We start from the raw sequence: 23,914 nt of genomic DNA on the forward strand, positions 1-23,914 counted from the left end.
AGAAACAGAGGCACCACAATCTCTTAGGAACCAAAAGGTACAACACAAAACAAGGAACAATACTCCCAGGGAACAAAGACATGACCTGATATAAGCACCTAGAATTACAATCATCCCAAATCCAGATGCTTAGATGCCAACATAAAAACACAGTAAATGACAGCCATGACAGTATCTCCGCTACAGCCTAGCAATTTTACCCTGGGAAATGCAACATAGCTGAAGTGTAAACTAAGGACATTAAAATAGCCTTAAGGAGGAAAAGAATAAATCCTTTAAGTAATCTATGACAACAAACAGTAGGTTCAAATGAATGAAACATTTCAAGGCATGAAAATAGAAATAGAATTAGTATAGAAAACCCAAACTGTGGAGAATTTGGAAGTGAAAAGTTAAGAACTTAAACAGGAACTAGAGGCAAGTCTTTTCAATCAAACACAAGATATGGAAGAAAGGATCTCAGATATTGACTTCAAGACAGGAGAACTAGATATTTTAGTCAAATAAAATATTCAATAAAAAAATTCAGGCAAAAAACATCCAGAAAAATCCAAGAGAATTTAAAAAGATCAAACCTGATAATAATAGCAATATAGAAAGGAAAAGGAACCCAGGTCAAAGGCATAAAAGATATTTTTAGCAAAATTGTGTAGAATATTTCCGCAACCAAAAGAAGAAGATGCCTATCATGGTTCAAGAAGCATACAGAACACAAAACAGTCAGAGACAGTGAAGAAATTCTTCTTGGCATAAAGTATTCAAAATGCTCAACATACAGAACCAAAAAAACATATTAAAATTTATGAGGAATAATGACCAAGTCACATATGAATGGAAGTCTTTTACAATATCATTTGGCTTTTCAATGAAGACTCTATAATCCAGAATGGCCTGAACAGTTATTCACGAACCTCTAAGAGACTACTAACACCAGGGTATACTACTATTCTCAGCAGAATTTACAATCACAGTACATGCAGAAAAGAAAACCCTCAGTGTTAAAACTGAATTTAAACGCTATCTATCTTTGAATCTTGCCCTATACAAGATGCTAGAAGAAAAACTTCAAAACACACACACAAATGGACACACGCATATAAGTTTTAAAAAAGTAAACTTTGAAATATAAACCACTATAGTTAAAATGAGAATCTTATAATTGGTAGAATATAAGACCACCATTTTAAAAGCAAAACCACTGAGAATTAACCCATTGATATTAAATTTAATAATGCTGCAAAGATGTAATTCACAAGAGCACCAAACATTAGATAAATATAATTAACCTCTAATTAAAGATGGATGATATATTTAAAATGTCATATAACTAAAATCATTATTCCTAGAGCCCAAATTAGTGAAATATAACAAATTTATGATGGGAAGACTAAGTATATAGAGATAAAAATTTTCTCAGAATTCATGTCTAAGTTTAACATACTGCAAGGAAAACTCCAATCTATTTCTTTATTTCACCAATTCAGCAACTAATTAAAACACTCAGATGGAAGAGTAAAGGGCAAAGAAAAATAAAGCAATCTGAGAGAACAATACGAAGTAATAATGTTCATAGGATGCCAATTCTTAGTAGAAAGCAATGCAGTTATATTTCAGGTAATGGCAAACACATGCAGAAAATGAGTCAAAAATGAAAAAGCTGTTAGACAGAGGGAAGGAAATGACAGCAACACAGCCACCCAATGTTGATAGGCCAATGGGGTATTTGGACTAAAAGAAATGTGTAAGTTCCTACCATGCATATGATCAAAAATATATTTTAGATAAAGACCTACATTTGAAAGGAAAACGTTGTATCTCTTAGAAAGAAATGGTATAGAATGGTATTTTATGGCCCTTGGGTAGAAAGAGCTTTTTAACATATGGTGTGACAGCAATTACAGAAATGAAAGTACAGACAGGCTTGACAACAAACAATTGTATTTATTCTTTAGAATGATGTCAGTTGTAGAGTCTAGGAAGCCACATGCAGGAAGAAGGTACTGGGAAAGCCCAGAAACAGTAAAGAGTCAAGGCACAGATGAGGAATAATAAATCTCAAAGGAATAAAAGTATAAATGTTATATAATACAGAGGTACAAAATATTTTTCATGTTGAAACTTTACAAACGTTGCATATATTGATATAAGGACATCCACACAAGCACACAGACACATGTATTATATCCAACACACACACACACACACACACACACACACACACACAAACACACATACACACATGCATGCGCAGATTATATATCCACCACTTTCATTAGAATCACATAAATAAAAATGAAAACAATGGAAAACAGTTCATTCATATTAACAGTTATCTCCAAAGTCTGCGTTATCTTAAAAGTCAATTGCTTTTAAGTCTCAAGGAATTCTAAGTCCCATTTTCATAATTCAAACTGATATAATTACTTTAAGATTATTTTGATAAGATGTTAGAGATGTGACATCTGTGTCCTCCAAGGACAGAAATCCTGCCTGGTTTGTGTTACAGAGCATTTGTTTCACTCTGGGGTCACAGGCAATACTTCCTTTCAGCCTGACTATTCAGGCTCTTTGTTTCCTGCGCTCTCTAGTTAATAGCAACTTGTTTAATACCAAATAGTGTCTATAACTTCATGTTCAGATGTTGAAATCCTAACTCCTACTCTTTAGAATATGGTTATATTAAGAGATACAGTCTTTAACATGTCATTAATTCAAAATAATGTCTTTAGTGTGGACTTTTGCACATTATACTGGATAAGAAGAGGAGACAAAGGTATGTACTTGTAAAAGACAGAAAGGCTTATAATGATACAGTTGATCATTTACAGGACAAACAGAGACATCTCAGAAGAAATAAATTCTGTAGGCACAATAATCTCAACCTCCAAACCCTTCATGATGAGAAAATAACCTTGGTCAAGCCTTCCAGGCACAGTTATGGCAGTCTAGATAACTAGCAGAAAGAAAAATCTCTGATTTTTCCAAAGGTTCCTGGGGTGGTGTGACTTTGATGTAAGAAGGACTACAAATAGGATCACCATCCCAGATACAGACACTAGGTACACTTTTACAGCTGTTAAATATAAACATTCAGTGTGTCTAGAAGATAGCACAATGCAGAAGTCATCCAACATAATGTGGGTGTGGAATAAACAATGAAAGTTAAAGCAGCATGGTGTGTGTGTGTGTGTGTGTGTGTGTGTGTGTGTGTGTATACTTACATATCAATATATGTAATTTTTGTAAGGTTTCAACATAAACAATGTACTGCATGTCTCCCATTCAGCTCCATTGTGGTCAGTTATAAAGAGAGAGGATAAGGATGGGTGCAGCCTGTGTAAGATTTGAAAATGATCTCCAATTGCTTCTTTGAGCTTCATTGATTTTAGAATAATTCATTGTGAGGCTGGGAAAATGGTCGCACAGAGAACGGAGTTTGGTTCCTGGTGCCGTGGATGGTTCCCCACTGCCTGTAACTTTACCTCTAGGGAAGCTCAACCCACTTCTGGCTTCCAAGGAGACTCACAGACATACGCACACAAAAAAATTTTTTTAAAAAGAAAAATTAAATGAAGTTTAAAAAGGAAGAAACAGAAAAAACAGCAGTGTTTTGATATTTATTTAATGTGACTAGTGAGGGAATTTGTGCTAAATCCTTAGCTTTATGAATGCTTTACATTTTTTACTATAAAAGAGGGTCATTCTATATTTGATTGTGTTACAAAATTAACAAGTTTAGAACCAGTGTTCTTCCTGTAGAAGGATTCATTGTTAAGTGACAGGTGACTGCTGACAAATTTAGGCAGCTTTTGTAGGACATGGTTAAGAGCGTGTCCCGGTTCCTCCTTCCCCTATGGCCGGACTCTAGCTGAAGACTCCAAACCACGCTCATGTCTTCTCTGCTGCAGCTGTGAGCTCATCCCAGACTAAACCCCTCACATTAGCAAGGGATAACCGGATGCTAATTAAAACTGGATTACACAGCATTTTTTTTTCCAGAAGTAATGTGGAAAAAAAAACCTCACTGATTATTATCTGTGTACACTATAACAACTTTAGAGGTTCATTAGAGATTCTTAGAAGAAAATACGCAAAGATAAACATAAGCAGAATCTCTTCCACAGCAATGTTGGTGCTGTATCTCAGCTCTGGACCCTGTGGGGCTCCTCCCTCATCCCCTCTAATTCTCTCTCTCTCTCTCTCTCTCTCTCTCTCTCTCTCTCTCTCTCACACACACACACACACACACACACACACACACACATATCCAAGAACGATATTTCAAAATAACATAACCATCACAACAATGTGAAGTATCTAACACAAAAATACTTATTATGTTTTAATTACTAAATTGCCTCCTGCCTCCACATACTCTTTGCAAACTGATTGGACATTTCCATGATTTCAGGTAATGAAATTATGTGCACTCTCCTTTTTTAAAAAAAATCAATTACAATTTACATTAGTTCTTAAATTACTGAACAATGAAGCCATTGTTTTTCTCACAATTAAGTTGACAGAGATATAACTATGAAAGTCCATAAATATTTAGAACTTCCAAGTCTGATGACACATGCTTTGATCCCAGCACTGAGAAGAGGGAGGCAGATGGATCTCGGACAGTTCCAGGCAGGAGCTAAAGCACTATATGGGGCTCATTTCTCTCTAATGCCAGCTAGATGACAGAATGTTTATCAGTATTTACATAACAATTACCTATCTAATATTGTAACACAGAGCAACCAGAACTACAAAACCTTAGGCTTGGCATGATGTTACAATACAATTTTTTGAGTTGTACATGCCCCCAATTATAAAGAATAGGTCTGCTAGGTCTGCTCTTATGAGATCAATTATAGATAGTTGTTAAACAGGTATGTATGCTTGTATATTAAATAACTACATATGACTCAAAGAGTGTGTAGATGGGGGTGTGGTGGAAGATAGTATGGATGACATAGTATATCTTGCCTATGTAGCCAGAGTTAGTGTCTAAGCATGATGATGAATTATAAAAACATGAATTACTAAATTCTACTTGTAGGCTTTTAGTATAGATAAGAACAGTTTTAAAGCTGCCTTCTGACTGTGAAGGTTTACTGAAAAATACATTGGTGGTCTCTGATTTAGAATTAGGGAATATTTTAGACAGATCTTACACTATTCAGTTTTTATTTTATTATCCTTCTCATGTTGAGAGTACAATAGATACTGTTCTCCACTAAGAAACACAAGAGCTATTGTGCCATATGTTATGTTAGTGTTCAGACAAGTGAGAGCAAGAATATGGGGAGGACAGGCCTTGGGTTAACATGCTGACTTATCTGTAGTAAGTAGGGTTCCCTGTGCAGTTCTCATTTCCTTAGGCATGCCACATTTATAGCTACCCGACTCAAATGTCTGCAGCCATGAGATCAGTGACAGAAATAGTTCTTGACAAACAAGAGACAGAATGGCAAGCCTGTTATTCATTTGCCTAAATCTATTACAATGGGCCTGGCAGTGCTAGTCTCATTAATAGAGGGACCTTTCTTTCTAGACGCCAGCTGGAATAATAAAGGCAGCTATGTGACATTTAAACAGCAAGTGCTCTGCTCTCTGTAGATGATTCAGTTTCTGATGCTTAACATTTACAGCTGAGAGACCTGAGTAGGAAAGAGGAAGGCGCAGAGAGCTTTAGGGTTAAACATGATAACACAGCAACAAGGACGTGAGGGGGATTTTTATGTCTAAGCTCCCGAACATTTATTTGAAGTGTTTATGCAATTGTTCTTTGCTCATGTGACAGTCCCAGAGTTGGTAGAAATACATCTGTTGTATTTTCCTTGAATAGGCAAAAATAAATTGTAATTGGGGGATGTTGCTTTCTGCATACAAATATACATCTTTGGAAACACATTGTTCCAAACAAGTGAGGAACATGCAACTCTCCCTCAAATGGCTACCAAAACACAGACTCATTCTGTTGCCTTTGTTTTAATGCACAAATAATGACCTTGGAAACCTACATTATGAGATCTGGCCTTCTAACAAAGACCAAGCCTAGACACTGGTCAGTTAACATTTGCTGTAATAAGAATTTGTCTAAAATCTCAAATAGACAAAAATGAGGAGCTTCAGGGAGCCACTTCTAGCCTTCCATTTTCCTGTTTAGAGAGAAAAAACGGGAAACTAAGACACAAATAATGGTCTGTATGGCATGTATAGTATATCACTTGGGAAGTGAAGCTCCTCTGTTTCTCTAAGGTTTCTTTTGGAATTTTAATAGGTTCCAATTTTACTTGACCCAGTTCATCCCTTCCCCCTAGAGATGCTTGTATGGTGCACATTAAAACCATGGATCCCCTGTGAATGAGCAGACTCAGGAAGCTTACTCTGAGTTTTGTTTGTTTGTTGTTTTGAAACAGGTTCTCTCTATGTAGCCCTGGATGTCCCGAGACTCTCAATGTAGACAAGGCTTGCCTCAAACACACGAAGATGCTCCTGCCTCAAGTTCTGGGATGAAAGGTGTTCTCTATCATACTTGGTTATTTTTGAGAATTCAATTTATTATAATTTCTGATTATCAAATGAGAGTTTGTATTTTCTATTATTACTTTTGTTGTTGTTTTGTTCTTTTAAAGAGATATTCAGTTGGACTTAATTGTCTAGCACCTAAACAAGAATCTAAGTATACTTTTCAAATTTAAAATATTACTCAATTCTAGTAGTCTCTTTCTCTCTTTCTCTCTCACATTCTCTCACACACAAACACAAATTTTCTCAAATGCACACACACTTTCTCTGTCACAGAGAGAGATGATAAATACAAGTAAAATTTAAACAGAATATTTTAAGTGACATTATTAAGGAACCAAAAGGAATTATATTAAAGACGAGAAGATGATAAAAAGCACACCTCTTGCATGTCCTTTGCATGTCATCCTCAGAGATCTTTAGGGAGAGCAGCATATCTCATCATCTGGTGGTACCGTGAGTTACATGGTACAAATGTCACATTGGTTGAAATTTGGATTGAAAAGTGCTCCAGATCCAAATTCTAGAAGCTTGTTTTTACAGAAACTACTAGGAACACGCTGCTTGTTACAGTTAGCAAACCATGATAATCTGTTCTCCTATTTAAGTTATTTGAGACTCCAGGCTTACTAAAGTCCCAACATGCTTTGTTGTAAACCTTTTCGGGTGCCATTAATATCAACATCTCTAAAGGTATCTCAGCACAAAGCATTTAAAGAAGAACCACTTACAACATCTACTGCTGTAAATGTTCAGTTAGAATTGTGCTTCTCAAAACCTTTAAATGACTGAAAGCATTAACTAGACAGCATGGGTATTTACCTATGTTTTACGTTCATTTAGTAAATGTTTTTAATAGTTTGCTCTTGGGGATCTGGAATAATGCCCCAAATGTCATTCATAACAAATATTCTAGTGGATTCCGATAAGATTTCCATATACTATGCTCATAAACTGTCACCCCTAAAACTAATATTTACCAACTTGATATTAGTAGTAGATTAATTCTGAAGAAACATAACCAATGGCTTTGCTTTATGGAGGGAAAACAGCTTTTCTTATTACGTTCTGATTTTAAAAGGAAGCCATCTTCCAAAAATGGTCACTACCCTTCTATTGGTTACATCTCTCTCCTAATTATGCTTTTATCTCAAGTGGTGATTTAACTCCTACATGTCTGGGCATTTACTTATTCAATCAAATAGCAGTCAAATGAAATATAACATCGTACATGGTGAGCAATGCCCTCATTTATGCAAATATGCAGAATACCAGCTACTCTGAAATCTGGGACCTTGGAAGTCATACACAGGAGGTGACAGAAACAGTTTATTCTTAAATAAACTGAAGAAAAAGTCCCCTAGGCCTAGACTAGAAGAGTGTATGGTGCTATACATAAAGCTATATACATACTAGTAAGAATGTTACCTGGGATTTATTAAGAGCAGTGGTTGTCAACTAGTGGGTCACTTTGGGGTTAAGTGACTTTTTCAGGGGTTGCTGAAGAACATCAGAAAACACAGATGTTTACTTTATGATCTGTAACAGTATAAAAATTAGTTATGAAGTAGCGATAAAAATGATTTTATGGTTGGGGTCATCACAACATGATTAAAGGCATTAGGAAGTTTGAGAACCAGTGGTTTATAGGAAGGGCAGACTCAAGAGAAAGTTAAAAAGAAAGTTCATATCTGGTTGTAGAGATGCAGTAGCTTTTTTCGAAATAGTCTAAGGACAATAAGGGCTGAAGATGATGTTGATGATGAATCTACATATAGAGATTTATGAAAATTGGCAAAAGCATTTGGTGTATAATGGAGATTGTCATGTTGTTAAGAACTGCACTGATCTTGGTGATCTTAAAGAATAAGCTATAAGTGAGTTTAAATGTTATTATTTTTCTACTCTGGTTTAAATTATAAGTCCTTGAAAAGTCTACTGTCTTTTTGGTCTCTGAACAGCTAGCTTTATGAAATCGTTTAACCTGCCCATTTGAAACTCCTCTTCTAAAACAGATTTAATGTCTTATGAACATGTCTCTATAAAAAATTCACTGGATAAAGAGAAGAATGCTATGTAGAAATTCCCTCAGAACAAGTGATCCCTAAGACTAAAATTATTTATTCTTTTTTTAGAAATTATTTAAAGAAGAGACTTTTAATTTTTTTGTTAAAATGTATTTTTTTCAAATCAATGCATAGACAATTATACATATAATTATACATTATAAATATAAATATATAAGGAATGTATAAAAATTATTGGAATTATAAACCATTCCAATAAATCATGGGAATCCTTTTTTTTGTTGTTTTGTTTTGTTTTTTTCTTGGACTTCACACTGTCTGTGAGTTGTTTCTGGGTTAGTGCGAGCCTCTGGGGTTAGCATCCCATTATCAGTGACTGCATATTATGTCTGTTCTTTAGTGACTGGGTTATCTCACTCAGGATGATATTCTCTAGATGCAGCCATTTTCTTAAGAATTTGGTTAAGTCATTGTTTCTGGTGGCTGAATAGTATTCCATTGTGTAAATGTGCCACAATTTTTGTATCCATTCATCTACTGAAGGCCATCTGGGTTCTTTCTAGCTTCTGGCTATTATAAATAGAGCTTCTATGAACATTGTGGTGCATGTATCTTTGTTGTATATTAAAGTGTCTCTGGGGTATATGCCCAGAAGTGGAATAGCTGGGTCTTCAGGTACTACTATGTCCAATTTACTGAGGTATCACCAGACTGGTTTCCAGAGTGGTTGTATGAGTTTACAATCCCACCAACAGTGAAGAAGTGTTTCTCTTTCTCCGCAACCTCTCCAGCATCTGTTGTCATCTGAGTTTTGGATCTTGGCCAATCTGACTTGTGTGAGGTGGAATCTCAAGGATGTTTTGATTTGCATTTCCCTGATGACTAAGGATGTTGAACACTTCCTCAGATGTTTCTTAGCCATTCGATATTCCTCAATAGAGAACGTTTTGTTTAGCTTTGTACTCCATTTTTTAATAGGGTTGTTTGATTCTCTGGTGTCTAGCTTTTTGAATTCTTTGTTTACCTTGGATATTAGGCCTCTATCTGATGTTTAGTTCGTAAAGATCTTTTCCCATTCTGTTGGCTGCCATTTTGTTTTCTTGACAATGTCCTTAGCCTTACAGAAACTTTGCAATCTCATTAAGTCCCATTTGTTATTCTTTGACCTTAGAGATCGAGCCATTGGTGTTTTGTTCAGAAAATTTTCTCCTGTGCCTATGTGTTCTAAGGTTTTCCCTACATTCTCCTCTAATAGTTTCAGTGTATCTGGTTTAATGTGGAGATCTTTGATCCACTTACACTTGAGCTTTGTACAAGGAGATAAGAAAGGGTCTGTTTTCATTCTTTTGTATGCGGAGTGCTAGGTAGACCAGCTCCATTTGTTGAATAGGCTTTCCTTTTTCCATTGAATGTTTATGGCTCCTTTGTCAAAAATCAAGTGACCATATACCTGACGGCTCATTTCTGAATTTTCTATTCTATTCCATTGATCCACATGCCTATTTCTGTACCGGTACCATGCAGTTTTCAACACAATTGCCTTGTAATATAACTTGAGATCGGGGACAGTAATTCCCAAAGATGTTTTCTTGTTGTTGAGGATGGATTTGGCTATTCTAGGTCTTTTGTTATTCCATATGAAATTGCACATTGATCTTTCCAACTCAATGAAGAACTGGGTTGGAATTTTGATGGGGATTGCATTGAATCTGAAGTTTGCTTTTGGTATGATGGCCATTTTTAAAATGTTGATCCTTCCAATCCATGGGCATGGGAGATCTTTCCATTTTCTGAGATCTTCTGCAATTTCCTTCTTTAGAGGTTTGAAGTTCTTGTCATACATGTCCTTCACTTGCTTAGTTAGAGTCACACCAAGGGATTTCATAGTTTTTGTGACTATTGTAAAGGGTAACTTTTCCCTAATTTCTTTCTCCACATGTTTGTCCTTTGAGTACAGGAAGGCTACTGATTTGTTTGAGTTAATTTTGTATCCAGCCACTTTGCTGAACTTGTTTATCAGCTGTAGGAGTTCTCTGGTGGAACTTTTGGGGTCACTTAAGTACACTATCATGTCATAGGCAAAGAGTGATGTTTTTATCTCTTCCTTTCTGATTTGTATCCCCTTGATCTCCTTTTGATGTCTAATTGCTCCAGTCAGGATTTCCATTACTATGTTGAATGGGTAGGGGGAGAGTGGGCAGCCTTGTCGAGTCCCTGATTTTAGTGGGATTGCTTCAAGTTTCTCGCCATTAAGTTTGATGTTGGCTGTTGGTTTGCTGTATATTGCTTTTATTATGTTTAGGTATGGACCTTGGATTCCTGTTCTTTCCAGGACTTTTAACATGACAGGGTGTTGAATTTAGTCAAATATTTTCTCAGCATCTAGGGAGATGACCATGTAAATTTGTTCTTTGAGTTCCTTTATATGGTGGATTACATTGATGGATTTCCTTATATTAAACCATCTCTGCATCCCATAGATGAAGCCTACTTGGTCTTGGTGAATGATTGTTTTGATGTGTTCTTGGATTCAGTTTCCAATGATTTTGTTGAGTATTTTTGCATCAATGTTCATAAGTGAGATTGGTCTGAAGTTCTCTTTCCTTGTAGGGTCTTTGTGTGGTTTAGGAATGAGGGTTATTGTAGCCTCAAAAAATGAGTTAGGTAGTATTCCATCTGATTCTATCTTGTGGAATAGATTGGAGAGTAATGGTGTTATGTCCGCAATAAATGTCTGATAAAATTCTGCACTGAACCCATCTGGATCTGGGCTTTTTTTGCTTGGGAGACTTTTGATGACTTCTTTTATTTCTTTAGGTGTTATGGGATTATTTAGATGGTTTACTTGGTCCTGGTTTAACTTTAGGATCTCCTATCTGTCTAGGAATTCATCCATTTCCTCCAGATTTTCCGACTTTGTGGAGTATAGGTTTTTGTAGGAGGATCTGATGATTTCTTGAATTTCCTCAGTTTCAGTTGTTATGTCTCCACTTTCATTTCTGATTTTTTTAATTTGTATACTCTCTCTTTGCCCTCTAGTTAGTCTGGCTAGGGGTTTATCAATCTTGTTAATTTTCTCAAAGAACCAGCTCTTGGTTTTGTTGATTCTTTCAATGGTTCTTATTGTTTCTATTTGGTCTATTTCTGCCCTAATTTTGATTATTTCTTGCCGTCTACTCTTCTTGGGTGTATCTGCTTCCTTTTGTTCCAGGGTTTTTAGCTGTTCTGTCAAGTTGCTGATGTATGCATTCTCCAGTTTCTTTTTGAAGCACTTAGTGGTATGAGTTTTCCTCTCAGTACTGTTTTCATTGCATGCCATAAGTTTGCATATGTTGTGTTTTCGTTTTCATTGAATTCTAGAAAATCCTTAATTTCTTTCTTTATTTCTTCTTTGACCCTGCTATTGTTTAACAGAGCGTTGTCTGGTTTCCATGTGTATGTGGGCTTTTTGTTGTCTTTATTGTTGTTAAAGACAAGCCTTAGACCATGATGATCTGAGAGGATGCATGGGAGTATTTCAATCTTCTTATATTGATTGAGGCTCGTTCTGTGTCCTATTATGTGGTCACTTTTCGAGAAGATGCCATGGGGTGCTGAGAAGAAGGTGTATTCTTTTATTTTAGGATGATATGTTCTGTATATATCTATTAATTCTAGTTGGTTCAAAGTCTGTGCTAGTTTTACAGTGTCCTTGTTCATTTTCTGTTTCCATGATCTGTCCATTGGAGAGAGTGGGGTATTAAAGTCTCCCACTATTATTGTGTGGGGTGAAATGTGTTTTTTGGGCTTTAGTAGGGTTTCTTTTATGAATGTGGGTGCTTTTGTATTTGGAGCATATATGTTAAGGATTGAGAGTTCCTCCTGACATATTTCCCCGGTAATGAGTAAAAAGTGTCCTTTCTTATCTTTTTTGATAACTTTTGGTTGGAAATTTACTTTATTCGATATTAGACTAGCCACTCCAGCTAGCTTCTTGGGGATGTTTGCTTGGAAGTTTTTTTTTCCCACCCTTTTACTCTGAGATAGTGTCTGTCTTTGTCTCTGAAATTAGTTTCCTGTATGCAGCAAAATGCTTGATTTTGTTTATGTATCCAGTCTGATAGCCTATGTCTCTTTATTGGGGAGTTGAGTCTATTTATGTTAATAGATATCAAGGAATAGTTATTTCTGTTTCCTGCTACTCTTGCTTTTGTAGGTTGAGTTGTGTCTGTGTATTTTTCTTCTTTTGGTTTTCTTGCTTAGGAGTTTTCTTGTTTTTACTAGGATGTAGTTCCCCTCATTGTATTGGGTTTTCCACCTATAATTCATTGTAGTGGTGCGTTTGTGGTCAGATATTGTGTAAATTTTGATTTGTCTTGAAATATCTTCATCTCTCTATCTATGGTGATTGATAGTTTTGCTGGGTATAGCAGGTTGGGCTGACACTTGTGCTCTCTTAGGGTGTGCATGATGTCTGTCCAGGCTCTTCTAGCTTTCATAGTCTCTGTTGAGAAACCGGGTGTGATTCTGATTGGTCTGCCTTTATAGGTTACCTGACCTTATTCCCTTACTGCTTTTAGTATTCTTTCTTTGCTTTGGGCACTTGGTGTTTTGACTATTATGTGTCGGGAGGTATTTCTTTTCTGGTCCAACCTATTTGGAGTTCTGAAGGCTTCTTTTATGCTCTTGGTCATCTCATTCTTGAGGGTAGGAAAGTTTTCTTCTATGATTTTGTTGAAGATATTTACTGTGCCTCTTAGTTGATACTCTTCTCCCTCTTCTATTCCTATTATCTGTAGGTTCGGTCTTCTCATTGTTTCCTGGATTTCTTGGACATTTTGGGTTAGGAGCTTTTTGTTTTTTGCATCTTCTCTGGCTGTTTTGTCTATGTTTACAAGGTTGTCTTCTGCCCCCAAGATTCTCTCTTTCATCTCTTGTAGTCTTTTGGAAATGCTTGCTTCTGTGACACCTGATTTCTTTTTTATGTGTTGTACCTCTAGTGTTTTCTTTATTGTGTCAATTTCCTTTTTAAATTCCCTCTTCCATTCCTTCATCTCTTTGGTTCTGTTTTCCTCTAGTTCTTTGAGTTCTTTGAGTGTTTTTCTTGTTTCCTCTTTAAAAGCTTCTGATTCTTTTTGGTTTTCCTCCCATTCTTGTTTAAGTATCTCTATTAGTGTCTTGAGGTATGATTTCAGGTCTTTGTCTTCTTTTTCTGGAGTGTTTGACATTCCAATGTTTGCTGTTATGGGAGAGCTGGGTTCTGGTGTTGACATGTTGTCTTGGTTTATTTGGGATATACTCTTTCGCTTTCTTCTTGCCATCTTGTTGTCAGTAATATGTTCTTGCCTTTCCCTTCTATCTCGTCTGTGTCCCTGGATCTCCACTGGACCATGTGGCAGATGGTTCAAGCCCTGTTCCACACCCCAAATTCGCCGGGTGGAAGCAGACATTCCAATGCTGTGTTCTTGGTCCCTGGATCAGGCAGGGCGTGGGCACGCTTTCCGTGCGTACTCCCCAGAAATCTCTCTGCTCCCTGGCTGACCAGATCTCCTACTCACCAGTCTTTAAAACTTTAGGAACTAATTATTTATTCTTAAAACAAGGGGGGAGTATGACTCTTCCATCTTGTCTTGGGTTTAGAAGGGAATATTCAATGATCATACTATTTCACTGTCTGAAATGTAAACATCAAATTCATGATCATACTCTTTCACTGCTGAAATGCAAACATCAAATTCAAGGATATTTGTTAGACATTAATCTAAGGTAATCACTATAACAGCAATGATATATATTACATTTTCCATATACCCTGAGACTCCATCATTTGTTCCAAGGCAAATGTAATGTTTTTTCATTAATTAATCATTAATTAGAATAAACAATTAGGAAAAACATTACTCTCTTTTCCATTTGCTTTAACTAGGACATGGGAGTTATTAAATTGTGGAATACACACACACACACACACACACACACACACACACACACACAGATACACACACACACAAATACAAATAATGTCCTATCAACCTCCTACATCTATCACTCAAATTCCATGCTGGGAAATAAGCTAGTGATATATGATTTAAATAAGACCTATCAATGTAACAAAATGGCCAATAGGTTACAGCTACTGTACCATTGACTCCTAAGAAATTGATTAAGTAATTTCAAAGTGGATCTAATTCAATTGTTGATAGGTGAAAAAAAAAAACTAGTTATTTACTGAACTGGCCAATCAGATCACTTTTTAATCAGACACATTAGCTTTTGCACTAATCTCTTTTAATCTCAAAGTCTGTTCCCCCACCGTATACCCACATGAGATCTGGAAATTCTTCTGAAAATGATGACCCTGACTGTTAGAAATAGACTTCCCTTGAAACTGAATTGTAGCATTTGAAAAATAACAACCTTGGGGACTGTTACAGTAGGCATGGCTGTGAAGCTGACTTCATGAGTGTGAAATACTTAACTCAGCACTTGCTATGGGGTTAGGTCAAGAGCAAAGATAAGAAAAAACGTCATGTGAATAAAGAATGTTTGCATATATAGTAAACCTGATTTTTAAGGGTGAGCTATTAGGAAGCTTGAGTGGTTTGTTGCTTTTTTCCATCTCAACTACAGGATTTTAAAAACTAAAAATAGAAATACACATAGGTCTGGGCAAAGAATCCCAAGATATCAAATTGGAACAGTTATAGACTTAACAGGAGTTTCCACTGTACTAGCAGTGGGGCCTTGAACAGCGGTAGCCATTCATTCAGAATGACAGTATCATGGTTGGAAGAATTAGAATAAGTTGAAGACGTTCTCAGTGTTGGAAAACAAGACTTGATTTGATTTCTCCCCTCTGGGTGTTACAGGTCACTGCTGTTGGAAAAAATAAGAAGATCTCACAAAACAGCTATCTGATGTGAATAATATCACTTCTCCCTGGGTTTGTTTTGATATGTAGATGTCCCTGGACATCAGTGTTGGAGACCTTTATTCATAACAGGACTTCGATATTTAAAATATAATTTAGGGACTGGAGAGAGCTCAGCAGTCAAGAGTGTTTGCTGCTCTTTCAGAGGAAAGGGTCGGGCTCCCAGCACCCGTACTGGTGAGTTCACACACTCTAAATCCCAGCTCTAGGGGATCTGACACTGTCTTCAGGCCTCTCCATGTACTAATATGCATAGACTCACAGATGTCCACCTTAACAAAAATTAAGGTCATCTCAAAAACAAAAAGAAAAATTCAAAAATAATAAAAATTAAAATTTGAAATATAATTTTAGCCATTATGCTTTTCTCCTGTTAGTTGCTTTGATGAAAATATACTGATCCCCTGGGGTGGGGGGGAACCCATCTTGGCTGGCTGCTTTCACATTTCTCCGAAAGATATTTCCTTATTTGACAACTAAATTAGACGACCATGCCCTTTCCCCAGCTCTGATCTGTACAGTTTTACAGATGCTACCTCGCAAATGTCTTACGAGAGGAGCCACCTCCTAATGATGAATGTTTCAGTGGACTGGGCATCACATTGTCAATAAAGTAGCACACATTCCTGCTGAAAGCTTCATGTACACAGCTAGCTCCACAGACACTGTCTTAACCTGATGCTTTCATTATTTCAGCATCGCATTTGTCTTCTTGCAAACCCAGAGAATTCTTGTCATGCTTGCTTTGTAGACTGTTTTGTACCACTGAAGTCGCCTCTATTTTAAAAAGTAAAAACAAACATAAACCAACACAGATTGCCTGTATAGTAAGGGTATCTAGATTAATAAATACATGACAGCATTCTGGGTCACCTACCCCCTCATCCCACATCTACAAACCCTTCCCTTCACTGCCCCTCCCCCTTCTACTTAGAGAAGAGGAGCCTGCCTTGGACAGCCTTCCCCGGGACATCTAGTACCCGTAGTGGTAGACACATTTTTCCTGTGACTAAGCAAAGACCTGCCACCTCCCACTTTTACAATAGCAATTTCAACTTGCTCAGTCTTTGAACTACATTTTATACACTCGATCTCTGTACTGGCTTTATAGGGTCTAAAACCCAAGATAATTGTTTGTGGGCTTCACATTGATGTCCTGTCTTATCATCAAAAGTCTAGTACTTGAGAATATAAAATTAAGTCAGCTTTACTTTCAAATGTTGGATTTGAAAGCAAGAGAGCCCCACATGTCTTCCTGCCCAGCAGGATATATATCTATTATCCACACAGGGGACACAAACAGGACAGGAGACTAAAAGAGACATGTGTGAGATCCTGAACTCTCTTTAAGCATTAAGCAGATGGAGTGCATGGAAGAACGGATCAATAAATTATCAAGCTTTACACTAACGTGTGAAGTCAGACTAGAGGAAGACAGACAGCTTATTAATGTGCCACTCGAGTCAGTATTTAAGTTGTTGTCCATGCTTGTTACTACAAAATTTCTATATCAGTTCTCACCCACTGTTTTTTTTAATGTTATATTTTATTTATTATTACTTTTTACTTTTTTGCTTTGCATTCTTCTTACTGTTCCCCTCTAACAATTCCTTTCCATCCCTCACTCTCATTTCCGCTGAGCATGTGGGCTCCTCCTGAATATCCCTCCACCCTGGCACATCAAGTCTCTGCAAGGCTAGGTGTTTCCTCTCACACTAAGGCCAGACTAGGCAGCCCAGATAAAAGAATATATCCTGCATATAGGCAACAGCTTTGGAATATCCCCTGCTCTAGTTGTTTGGGACCTACATGAGGACCAAGTAACTCATTTGTTACATATGTACAGGGGTCTTAGGCACAGACAGTGCTCTTTGGTTGGTGAATCAGTCTCTGAAAGCTCCAAGGGTTCAGGTTAATTGACTCTGTTGGTTTTCCTGTGGAGTTCCTTCCTATACCCTCCTCCTATTCTTTCATAAGACTCAACAAGCTCCAACCACTGTTTGGCTGTGGATGTCTGTATTTGTCTGAGTCAGCTGCTAGGTGGAGTCTCTCAGAGGAAAGACAGCCATGATAGACTCCTGCCTGTATGATTCAGGATCCACAGGTCTGATGAAGGTGGGAGAGAGTGGCAGAGGAGCAGAGGGGAGATGCAGGTCCCCCTGAGATAGCATTCTGTCTCTCTCTGTCTCTGTCTCTGTCTCTCTCTCTCTCTCTCTCTCTGTCTGCCTTTCTCTTATTAGGTACTCCGTATTTACATTTGAGATGTTAGCCCTTTACCCTGCCCCACTCCCATTCCCCCTCCCCTTCCATTTCCCTTCATAAAGGTGCACTCCCTTCTGATCCCCCTCTCCATCCCCTTGCCTTGGCATTCCCCTACATTGAGAAAATGTGCCCTCTCTGGAACAAAAGTCTCTTCTAGCATTGATGCCAGACACTGCTATCTTCAGCTACATACACAACTGGATCAATAGCTCTCTCAAAGTGCGCACAAAGTTTGGTGTTTTACTCCATGTGAGTTTTGGGGGGTTTGGTTGGTTGATAATGTTGTTCTTCCCATGAGGTTGCAACCCCTTGGGTCCTTTCTTTAGCAACCTCATTGGGATCCACAAGTTTAGACCGAAGGTTAGCTGCAAGCATGCTCAGCTGTATCTATATGACTCTAGCATAGTCCCTGAGGGGGCGTCTCTGTCTGGTTCCTGTCAGTAAGCACTTTTGGGGATCAGCTATAGTGCTTGACTTTGCTGACTGCATATGTGGTCGATCCCCAGGTGAGACGGCTTCTGAGTGATCTTTTCGTTAGTTTCTTTTCCAGAGCTCCAAAGGTCCCTGTCTTTCTCCAGGTTTTTAATATTTTCCCCGTGAGTGGGCATTGGATCTTATACAGATTCCCTTACAAAATGAGAACTTCAATTTTTTCAATAGTGATTAAAATAATAAATGTGAAAGAGTATTTGTGAAAGAAATGGGACCCAGATAGCCAGACCGATAGGTGCAGGAAACACAGATAGAGAAACAGTTCAGAACTCACATGTTCTTAAACTATTATCCCGATTAAAGGTCATTTCAGCATAATAACCAGGCTGACCATGCCCTGTAAAATCTGAAGGGAATACCCCCACAGGACTACGGCTCGTATGGAGGTTACAGTTCTCTTTCTGTGAGAGATCCTTGAAGGATGGGAATAACTCCATATGGCTGATGCTGCCTGTGTCTCTTTGCTTCTTATTCCTGAAGAATATTTTATGGATTTTCATTCTATTTGCTTAAAACCTGGTTCATTACTTTTAGCTTGTGTACGGATGTGTGTCTCTGTGTGGTGATAGGCACATCACACAGAGACAAGATATATTGCATGGCCCTGGAGTAGTTATGGGCAGTTGTAAGCATCCTGATATGGTCTTAAGAGTTGAACTTGAGTGAATTCTTCTGCAAAAGTAACAGGTGTATTGAACAGCTGAGGCATCTCTTCAGCCCTATTAAATTATGTAAAGTGTGTGTGTGTGTGTGTGTGTGTGTGTGTGTGTGTGTGCGTGTGTGTGTGTGTGTGTAATCTGGGTTTGTACAATGAGTGCAGGAGACTGTGGAGGCCAGAAGAGGGTGATGAATCCCTTGGAGCTTGGCAACTTGTCAGACACTTGACATGAGTGGTACAATCTGAAGTCTGATCTTCTGAAGGAATGGTGCACAGCTTCATCACTGAGCTGCCTCTCCAGCCCCCTCACCAGTTTCCCTTGTCCGTTAAATGAAATGGCTAATCAAAGTCTAAGACAAGCTACAGAAATGATATGGCTGCTGATCAGAGAACCCATTGCTTCATTTTTACACTGAAAGGAATAGAAACACGAAGATCCAAATATAGCAGAGTTACCAACTCACCTTTAAGCTAATTACACTTTCGGTATTTATAGACTGACAGACTTCCTTCACCTACTCTGTCTTGTTTATCCAGTGGAAACATCTCTGTCAGAGAGGGATAAGCTGTGTGCAAAATGGACCTCAGCTTCAGGACACCAGGACCCAACACCTGGCTTGCGGTCGTTGTGTGAGTGAGTACTCACATTGGACTGCTCTGTGTAAGAGCTCACCACACACAGAATGTTCATCCCAGGCAAAAATCCTCCTCAAAGCTAGTGGTGAGTGGCGAGACCATGTTATATACATCACATATATCCATCTTTGTTTATGGACTCTTTGGGACCAGAGATCAGGGAATCACTCCAACGCTCCTTTCTTCCTCTTTGGATGTTGAGTGATGAATCTGGGTAGTAGTAATTTGTTTGATTCTTTGGTTTGGGTCTCCTGTTTTTATTAGAACTTCTTTGTGCTATTCTTGTGAACTGAAGTATTTTTTAAACTTTTCTCAGTTATGATGACATTTTATCCTACTGTTCTTTAGCCCACATTTCCAGGTTGAGGTATATATTTTACATATAACTACAGTATATTATATTTATCAAAGAGTACTCCATATTGATATTTTCTTTTTTTCCTTACAACTATATTTTTAAAAAAGAGAGATATACATGTACAGATTGTTAAAGCATTTTGGCATAAAACTATATGAATATATTTCTTCAGCATTTGATTTTTTTTAAAGGTTTAATAGTATGCATTAAAATCTCACTAGTTATCATAAGCATAAAGTACATGTAAAACAAAACATAACATGGAAATAGTCAAAGATTTTTTTTGGTGTGTATAGGTTAACATAATGATTTTTAAATACCAAAAGTTGCCACAAGGCCATATTCTTAGCTCTTGAGTTATTAATTATTTAAGGTCTAGGTTTACTCCACTTTGAGAGGGTGTTATACACTTATTTTTATTTTTCTAAGAAGGGCTGAGGCTTCTACTTTTTGGCCTTTCTTTTTTTGAGCTTCATATGATCTCTAAGTTGTTTCTTGGGTATTCAAAGCTTTCTGGGGCTAGTATCCAATTACCAGTGACTGCATATTATTTCTGTACTTTTGTGATTGGGTTAGCTCACTCAGGATGATATTTTCAAGATACATCCATTTTCCTAGGAATTTCATAATGTCATTGTTTCTCATAGCTGAATAGTTCTCCATTGTGTAAATATACCACAATTTTTGTATCCATTCATTTACTGAAGGACATCTGGGTTCTTTCCAGCTTCTGGCTATTATAAATAAGGCTACTGTGAACATGGCAGAGTTTGTGTCCTTATTGTATTTTGGAGCATCTTTGGGATATATGCCCAGAAGTGGAATAACTGGATCTTCAGGTAGTACTATGTCCAATTTTCTGAGGAACCACCAGACTGATTTCCAGAGTGGTTGTACCAGCTTACAACATCACCAACAGTGGAGGAATGTTTCTCTTTCTCTGAATCCTTGCCAGCATCTGCTGTCATCTGAGTTTTTGATCTTACCCACTCTGAATGGTGTGAGGTAGAATCTCAGGTTTATTTTTATTTACATTTCCCTGATGACTAGGATTGTAAAGCACTTCCTTAGATGCTTCTCAGCCATTTGATATTTCACAACTGAAAATTCTTTGTTTAGCTTTGTACCCCACTTTTTAATAGGATTGTTTGATTCTCTGGAGTCTAACTTATTGAGTTCTTTGTATATATTGGATATTAGAACTTTATCAGATTGGGATTGGTAAAGTTCTTTTCCAAATCTGTTGGCTGTCATTTTGTTTTCTTTACAATGTCTTTAACCTTACAGAAACTTTGAAATCTCATTAAGTCCCATATATCGATTTTGGTCTTATAGCACAAGCCATTGGTGCTCTGTTCAGGAAGTTTTCTCCTGTGCCAATGTTCTAATGATATTTTATTATATCAAAAGTTTTTAAAGTTGGTTTTAAAGTTGAGACACATAAAACAATATTCTTAAGACTCTCCAGCTTCATAATCAATGCTTTCTTCTTAATTTTTATTTTTTAAATTGCATTTGTACCAAAATTTGGCCAATAGTATGGATAGGAAGGTCTGTATTCCCAACATTTCACAGATGATGATCACTAGTCTCAACCTATTTCACATCCTTGGCATGTGAGTGGAGCTCAGAGGACAATCTGTAGAAGTCAGTTCTCTCTTTCTCCATGTACATATCAGAGACTGAACTTGTGTTACACATGCTAAGTAGCAAGCTCCTTTATCAACTGAGCCATCTTACCACCCCCTTCACTATAACATCTTATTAGGTGGACAGTAATGTCTGGTCATCAGTACACATAAGTGCATCTATATTTGTCTCCCGAGGGGTCTCTGCAAGAGTCATGGCAGTGAATCAAACCATGAAGGGGAGAGAATGAAAAATTAATTTTGACCGCCTTCATCAACTTGGACCAAGGCTTTGGGAAGTCTGATGCCAGGGCAAGGGAGAAGGTGTGACTACCAGTATGTTTAAGCCCAGTATGATGGACCTACATGCTATTTGCTCAGTATCTTCCCTTTCTGTCCGATGTTTCTATCAGTTAGTAAATTCAGGAAAGTAATTTTCGATAACTTTATAGTATTCCTTATTCAGACAACCCCCTTGTTTATAGATTCCAGTGTATCAGTGGTGTCCCTGTTTATTTACGGATGTGTCCCATTTTTCTTTATAGGTCTTCATTTTTCATTGTAAGGTCATGGCCTTAAAATACACTGAGAATATTTTGAATGTTTTGCAATGCAAAGAATACTGAAATTAATATTTTTCTAGATATCTTTCTTACACTACCTTGTAATATAGTTATACATCAAGATTCCACATAGAAGAGTAAAGACATGAAATTGTGATAGACATCGACAGATTCATGGAGGACTTGGAGCATGCAACATTGTAGTAAAAAGTCATGTCATGTCATTCCTGTTGCCTTGCCAGCCTAGCACACTTCTAAAATCCATAGATAGCTACTAAGAAAGCATTTTTAGAAAATAATCTACAATATCTTTGTCACAGAAAGACCTCATGTTCTCTTTTATGGGAGCCTAACTTTATAAAAAGCATTTATATGAATATGCTGCTTATGACCCCTGACCAAGCTTCTTGGGGCAGGGAGTAAGAGTCCATGACACCAACTCCAGGAGTCAGATAAATGACAAAAGCAGGCTCCTTTATTGTAGAAACTGGGCAAATCTTTATATCCCCAGTATAGTATCTCATTGGCTCTCAAGCTGCCAGATGTGGTACTATCTCTTTCTCATTGGTTCATGTCATCATAATTGTCTGATCCCTTGTGAGATGCTGGCAGATTCTAGCTTGGCTCAGGATGAATTATCAGCAGCACATGCACATGCACTGTGGCTGGGCCTGCTTGCTACACACTGTAGCTGTCTTCAGACACACCAGAAAAGGATCCCATTGCTGATGCTTGTGAGCCACAATGTGGTTGCTGGGAATTGAACTCGGGGCCTTTGGAAGAGCAGTCAATGCTCTTAATTGCTGAGCAATCTCATCTCTCCTGCTCTGGTACCCTAATTTACACACACAATATATACTCCATATATTTATACATATATGGAGTGCTTAAGTGTGGGAGGGAAGGTGAATATGGCTCATGAAACTACATAATAAGACAAGAGAGGAAAAATAGGTTAAAGGGTGGTAATAAAACAAATTTGATGTGAAGACAGATTCAGTAAGTGCAGTGTAGCCAGGGAGAAAAGGGGAAGATAAACCAAAGTAAATTTTATTTGAAAATGTCAAACCAAACCCCAAGACTTTGTATGATCCTTTAAAAAAAGCTAATTTAAATCATTGTTGTATTTATTAGTCTGAGATTGTTTTCTTGAAGACATTTGAATTTTTCTCCTACAACTTGCCTGCTCATCACACTGGACTGTTTTCCTGCCATCCCCTTTACTCTCCTCTCACAGTTTGTCAAAGCTCCTTTCTGTGCCAGGAGGCACTTGTTCTCACATAAGTTGTGCATGATTTCACCTGCCCGCTACTTACTTTTTAACTCTGCTTCTTTTGCTAAGAGAGCACAAAAACTCTCTTTAAAAAAAAAAAAAAAAAAAAAAAAAAAAAAAAAACTCATGTAGTCAGATATGTTAACCTTGCCATTTGCCTCTAGATTGTGTTGTCTATAATTTTAAACATTCCTGTTTCTAGAATAGAAGCACATTCACAAACACGTTCTTATTATTTTAGTTATCTCATTCAAAATATTCATGCTCTGGATCAACATGAGTAGATGCAGTGTGAGACAGGAGGTCACTTTACCTTTCCAGGTGGCTGGGTTGCTTCCCAAAATCATCACTGTGAAGATGTCTGTGGGTTGATGCTAAGGTGATACATGATTGGACAGTGGAGAGGTAGGTGGGGAAAAGGCTAGAAAAATGAAAGAGGAGAGAGGGGACATTGTGAGAAGAACAAAAATGGAGGCAGATGTGTATGTTTTTCTCTGCGCATCTCTAGGTTGATGAGATTGTTATTATTTCTAATGGTTTCTATGTGTCTTTTAATCTCATATAGAAGGGCAATTTATATCTTTGTCC

The sequence above is a fragment of the Micromys minutus genome, assembly GCF_963924665.1.
Source record: "Micromys minutus genome assembly, chromosome: 8".
In the NCBI taxonomy this organism is placed as follows: domain Eukaryota; kingdom Metazoa; phylum Chordata; class Mammalia; order Rodentia; family Muridae; genus Micromys; species Micromys minutus.